Source organism: Tarenaya hassleriana, unplaced genomic scaffold, assembly GCF_000463585.1.
Source record: "Tarenaya hassleriana unplaced genomic scaffold, ASM46358v1 Cleome126, whole genome shotgun sequence".
Taxonomy (NCBI): Eukaryota; Viridiplantae; Streptophyta; class Magnoliopsida; order Brassicales; family Cleomaceae; genus Tarenaya; species Tarenaya hassleriana.
The window spans coordinates 76,548-84,276 of NW_010963054.1; positions in this window are offsets into that span (position 1 = coordinate 76,548).

Consider the following 7,729-nt stretch of genomic DNA (forward strand, 5'->3'; position numbering starts at 1 on the left):
TTTGCTTCCGGGTTCCCGGGAAGTGATCCATGAGGTCGCGAAGGGACAGAGGCAGCAAGTTGCGCTATCTGGTTATCGACTAGCTTGAGATGGGCGCCGCTCTTCTGCTGATGTTCTTGCATCTCGGTGCGAATGGCTTCTTGACCTTGCATAAGTTGTGCAAGCATAGTCTGACAATCTGTTTTTCCCATTTTGACAGTCCTTGATGCATTTTAGCACATCATCTAGTAAATCTGCATAGAAAAACTGCAAAAACCCGATTTCAGGTGATCAGTTAGAAGATTCATGAGCGATAGAGTAGAAATCTCTTGAGAGTATAGATGAACCTGGCTTAGTTATCTAAGCGCTCGAATGAATTGTCGGACTTATCCGAAAAGGTAGCTTGACCTGAGGAATGATCTATAGGTTATGAGATGAGTCGTTGCCTAGGATGAAAGAGGGAACGAAAGCTTTCTATATATTTGATCAGAGGAATTTATCAATCATGTGGTCATAACTTTTCAAAAAGATATAAAATAGATTTAAACTATTTAATTCAATCTAGTTTAACATTGATTGGTTAAAATATAACATAAATGATCCATTTACACATATTGTTATTAATTTATAGTTTCAATAATTTAATAATCGATATAAAGAAGTGTATTAATAACTGTTAATTTGTATTACAGTTTTAAATTCTATTGACTCATTTTTTGAGTTTAACATTTCAAATTTAATGAAATTGAGTGAATTTTATATAAACATTTTAGCTTTGAGAATAGATTTTATCGAAAAAATATATTTTAGACAATTACAAATAAAAATATTATGTATAGATTTCAAAAAATAAAAAAATGTAGCATTCAGTTGTAAAATATAAATATTTTTTAGATGATACATATTATTAATTTTTTTATTTTATATATATTTTAATTGTGCCCCCATTAATTTTTTGTTCTGAATCCGCCACTGCATATATATATATACATAAATATATACATATAAACACATGAATAAAATATTAAAATTGAAAATAAAAATAAATACATACATACACATATATATGTATGTACATGTATACATACATACATATATATACACATAAAAATATAAACACATATATACATACAAAATAAAAAGTTAAAAAAATAAAATATATATACATATATGCATAAGTATATCTACACATATCCATACAGACATGTATATATATACATATATACATGCAAATACATTCATATATACATACATACATACATGGATATATATACACACACATGTATAAATATACATACATATAGATATATAAAAAAATAAAAAATAAAAAATAAAAATACATATATACCCATAAAAATATAAACATATCTATATAAAATGAAAAGTAAAAATAAAAATATATACACGTATATGCATAAATATATGCACATGACTATACAAACATGTATTACACATATATATATACAAACACATTCATATATACACACATATATATAGATATATATATACACATACACATATACACAAATATACATACATATATATTGACATATAAATAACATATTAAAAATTAAAATTAAAAATATAATAAAATATAAAAAATAAAAACACATATATACATACACGTAAAAAGATAAACACATATATACATACAAAATAAAAATATATACATACATATATACACATATACACAAATTAAAAATTAAAACTAAAATATTAAAAATACATACATAAAAAAAATAAATGAGAATATAGAATTAAAATTATTTCTTTTTAATTAGTAATATTTGTATACATATATCTACATATAAATCCATATAAACATGTATATATATAACATATACATAGGTATACGTGTATACACAAATACATATGAATATATATACATACATATATATGCACACATACATCTATATACATATATATTTACATGTATATGTACATATATACATACATATACATCTATATAATCATGTATACATGTATATATTTATAATATTTGTATATACACTTAATAAATACAAACACACACATATATAGATATACATATAAAATAAAAAGTAAAAAACAAATAAATATATATATATATGTATATGTATATGCTTACATATATATATATATAAACATCCATTTAAACATGTATACATATAAATATATTCATATAAAAACACATAGATATACATATATATTAAAATATATACACAAATACATCGTCATATACACATATATACTTCTATACACAAATATGCATATATATATACATGCATACAAATGTGTTTTTAAAATATTCATTACTTTTTGTAACATTAAGCGATATCTTTCAAATGAGAATAAGGTAGAGAACCTCGAGTTAGCGCATATATATAGAAATGCATAAAATTAAAGAAGAATAGATACATATCAATCTTACATTTTCATACACTCCTCAAGAAATCCGTGATACTTTTGTGCATGTCCACTGCATCAACATAATATAAAAATATATTAACCAAATATTTCTGCAACAACATAATAAAAAAGAAATTATCCAAATGTTACCCATGAACCCAAAAATAAACTAATACGAGATGTAAAAAGAAACGATGTTAAATAGTACACACAATAATACACTAAAAATGAAATTAATTAAAGAAATAGACATAATAATTATGCATTAATGTTTTTGGCCACCGTTTCTTTTTTTTAGTGGGGCAAATGAATAGTTGGCCAATTAATTTGCATACGTAATAAATTTATAATTCATATATTCACGTACAAAATAAAATTATGTTACATTTCGTAAGTAATTGTGTTATACCCAATTAATTTTCTTGAATTATTATTATAAGAGATTTAAAAATTTCGATAGATTATTAAGGACTAATAAATAGGGGTATTCAAGTTGGCCTAATGCGATATAAAAAGACTTTTATTTTATGACTTTAATGAATTATTTATTATGTGACTTTTCATTAAAAGTTTGCTTGTCCCCTCCTTCCCATAACAATCGTACCGTTATTTTTTTGTGCAATTATTTTGTTGTTATTAAATGTGTATATTATTAATCCTTATTAGTTTTAATAGCCAATGACAATTTAGAAAATAGACACATAGGATGTTGATGTGTATAAACCAATCAAAATTTAAAAAACTGCCATGTAGATTGATGAGGTGGCTTCACCAGATTCTTTCAAACACAATTATTAATATATATAGATTTTTGATAGTCTATCTAAAGAGAACATTAACATGAGTTATTCACTCAAAACCAGAAGAATCAAAATACAAAATCTATATATATTAAAAATTGTGTTTAAAGAATTGTGGTGGTGACACCTCATAATCCACATCATCATCTATGTGGCAGATTTTTCAATTTTCTATTGTAAATAAAGTATTTCAATATTGAAATAACCGAAGAAAATACAAAATATTAGTTTTAATGGTGCACGTTTTTTTTATACCCTCACATTCTTATCATATTAAAATTAATCATTAAGTTTAGTTTTAATGGTGAACGTTTTTTTTTTCATATTCTTCCACTCTTATCATATTAAAATTAATCATTAAGTTTTTTCATCTATATATTTTTTAAAAGCTATTAACAGATTATGATAGTTTAAAACTTTTTCTTTATTATATAAAATCAATTTAAACCTTAGTTTTAGTTATAAAAATTGTTAATATTGGGAGGAAATCACATTGTTAATATTTTGAGCAAAACACGTTAAAAGCAATAAACAGATTTAAAATTCCTATAAATATCTCTTTTATTTATTATATAAAAAATAAAAGTCATCGAAACATTAGGAAATAGAGAATTTTAAGTGTGTCCAAGTTGATATTTATTGCGTAAAAAATTAATGGAGCAAAACGTATGGTGTCAAAGACGTCGAACAATCATATTAATTTGTGATTTTGAAAATATTTCATCGATGACTTCATATCTCCTTAGCGATTCGGTCGAAGACAGAATAAGTAGAAAGAACAAAAGATAAGTTTATTAATAAATGAGATTGATTCGATGCATGAACTTTCTGTTTTTTTCTTTGTTTGAGTTTTATATATTTAAAGTGAATCATGTGGTATTTGATGAAAATAAGATATTTGATCAAAGCAAAACTGTCAAAAAATGTGCAAAAACGCATCTCTAATCCCAAATGGATTTTCGGAGTGATAATAGAACATATTGTCAATGAAACAAAGATACGTCACACTGGTCATATCATTCAAAATTTAACATTGGTCATAAAAGTCACACTAGTCACACATGTCATAGTGATCACCCCGTTCAAAATTTATTCTGGTCATACTGGTCACACTAGTCACATTGGTCACATTGGTCACACTGATCACACCGTTCAAAATTTATTATGGTCACACGGGTCATACTGGTCACACCGTTCAAAATTTATTATGGTCATATAGGTCACAATGGTCATACAGATTACCTAGTCACACTGATCACACAGATCACACCGTTCAAATTTTAAATTCTGGTCATATTGGCCACACTGATCACACATGTAACACTGATCATATAGGTCACATAACTTGATATTAAACTCTAGTTACACGGTCACACTGGTCATACTGGTCACACTGTAATTCTGATCACGCTGGTCACATCAGACACACCGAATTTTTTTTTTATAATGGAGGGAATTTTTAAAATTTTAAAATATTTTTTTTTATAGAAATCCGAAAACTACTATTTTTCCTCCCTCCTTTAAATTTTCTGTAGTATTGTGTCAGGTTCTTTATTTATGGTTCCCACATGAGTGGATATTATGGGAAAAACATAATTATAAGGGTAGTATCTAAAGGTGTTTTTTTTGTCTTTTTTCAGAGGTATGCACTGAAATCAATGTTGCAAAGTAGGGATATTTTTGAAGTTTGCCCTTTTTAAGTTTACTCTATTTTATTGAATTACAAAATTACCTCATATTTCAGATTCTGTATATACATAAACGTTTATATGTTTGTAAGGGGAAGGCAGAAAAAGGAAAACTAAATGAGAAAAAAAAACTGAGTGACTAAGCATAGAAAAAAGTATCAAAAGAACAACCAACTGTTAAGTTTCATCATACGGAGGATTTAAAGTTTCGTTCTGAGAAATCTTATAAATTCAATCTTTATAAATTTTAAAACAAACATTCACATTAATATTTTTATTTTTCACATGCCACATCGGATTAAATGGAACGTTAGACCATCAACATTGCAAAAATAACCTCCAAAATGCAAATCACTTCAAGTATATCCTTGAAAATTCTAGGATCTCCAAAAATACTTTTCAGCCTAAGGATACTCTTGAAAATGAACTAGTCTCATCTATATCATTTACCGAACCTTAGATCCTTTACAAAAAAATAATATTTCTATATTATTTCATATTTCCAATCTCATCTATATGTTGGAAGTTTTCAATAACTGCCCATATTAGAAAACTCCTACGTTAATAATTAGTGGTCCAATACTTACTCAATGTTAACTGCATGATTAACTGCCAAATATCAGTTTTTTCTGATAGGGAAAAAACTATTAAAAGGGTATAAATCTGGGTCCCTAGGCTAAGCAACAGACAGAACAAATACACCATCGTTTGTGATTGCTATAGTTTAGAAGAATTCAGATTTCAACTCAAGAATTTCAATGGTTGGAGGTATGTTTTTCCGATTCAGAATTTTATTTTCGCATTCATGATCTTGTATGTTAAAGTGATGCATATTGAAGATCATGATTTAGATGAGTTTAAAGAATTTTTAAACTTACATTTGGTATCAGAACTTCAGTTATCCTCTGCCTTGAAAAATTATGTTGTTCATGAAATCTGATAGATTAAATAGTACATTTTAATGCATCTATTATTATTATTTTTTTTTAAAAAAATTATGTATTCCATTTTGTTAAGGAATATTTAGTTTTATGATGCATTAATAATTTTTCATCCAAATTTATGAATATGTAAAATAGTGGATGAAATCTTCTGATCTTTTCTGTGCTAGATCATTTAGAAATTTTTGTAAAAATACCCATGATATATATATATATATATATATATATAAATATATATATATATATATATATAATACATTGGTGGTTCTTCGAAGTAGATCTGTGGTATTTGTCTTCGTTTCTGTGATTCAGCGATGTATGGTTATGTTCTCGGATTTGCTATCTATAGCGACATTTATGAAGGCGACCTTGGTGATGACCGTCAGTCATGGTCACCACCGGAGTTATAATTGTCGTTGAAAAAAAAAAGGTAGAGAACAGAGAAAGAGCCGCCGCTGAATGAAAAAATGAATCTCAGATAACGAAGGCTAGATGGCTAGGGTTCCTGATTTATTTTATTTAAAAAAAAACAAATTATTGAGAATGAATCTCAATTGGGCTTGAACTTGGGCCATGGCTTAGATTGGTTGGAACAACCACTAGGCCACTAGGCCGAAGTTGTATTTGAGTACATTATTTTTATATATTTAGATTCGTAAATGAATAAATAGTATGGGGTCAGGTTCGAACCCAGAACCTTGGCTTTATGTATGGGAAGGCATAGCCACTGGGCCAAACCTATGTCTCGCTATTATATTGTCTTTATTTAATATATGTCTTATTATCCGAGGATTGCCACAGCATATCTAATGAGAATAAAATTATACATAAATTTGTTATTGGATCATATTTAGTTAAAGACATTGATTGTAATTAATCACATTGATATAATAAAATTTATGCCACAGGAAATTTTATTATATTTATGTAATTAATTAGGGTGAAAAGTCGATTATATTTCTTGATTTATCCACAGGGATTGAGAAACGAATATAATCCGATGGTTTCATCATTAAGCTAAATGAATCTATTTGAATTAGAAACTTAGCCCACAGGCAGTTTTTATGTCATATGATTCATATTGTTGATGTTTTTACATTGATAAAACGTCACATAAAGTTGCCTTAATTTTGTTAACATAAGCATGCATATTGATCTGTTTTGTGCAGTTTTTCAACCTGTGAATGTCTCCGACATGAAATGCGATATTCCCGAGCTCAAAGGGGATAACTATAAGGTGTGGAAGGAGAGAATCCTACTTCATTTGGGGTGGATGGACATTGACTATGCTATTTAGAAAGACGAACCGCCTCCGATTACTGAGGAGAGTGTGCCAAAGGAGATTGAACTTTATGAAAGGTGAGAGCGATCTAATCGCCTCAGCGTTATGTTCATAAAGACAAACATCTCGTCTGACATTCGGGGTTCGGTCGAGCAGTATGACAATGTCCGTATGCTACTGAAGGCTATTGATGAACAATTTGAGTCTTCAGATAAGACGTTGGCGAGCACCCTGATTATGAAGTTTTCCACTTTGAGGCTCACCAGTACCAAAGGAGTGCGTGAACACATCATGCAAATGAGGGATTTAGCGGCTCAACTCAAAACACTTGAGGTTACCATGTCTGACTCTTTTCTTGTGCATTACATTTTGAACTCTTTGCCGCAGCAATACGGACCCTTCAAGATCTCTTACAACACACATAAGGATAAATGATCGATCAACGAACTGTTGAACATGTGTGTTCAAGAGGAAGGGAGGTTGCTTATGGAAGGGGGAGAGAGTGTGCATTTGGCAACTCAAGGAAAAGTGAAATACCAAGCCAAAAAGAAAGGGAAGGAAAAGTTGACTTCTCAAGGAAACATCAAGAAGGAATCCAAGTGTTTCTTCTGTAAGAAGAAGGGACACATGAAGAAGGATTGCCAGAGATTC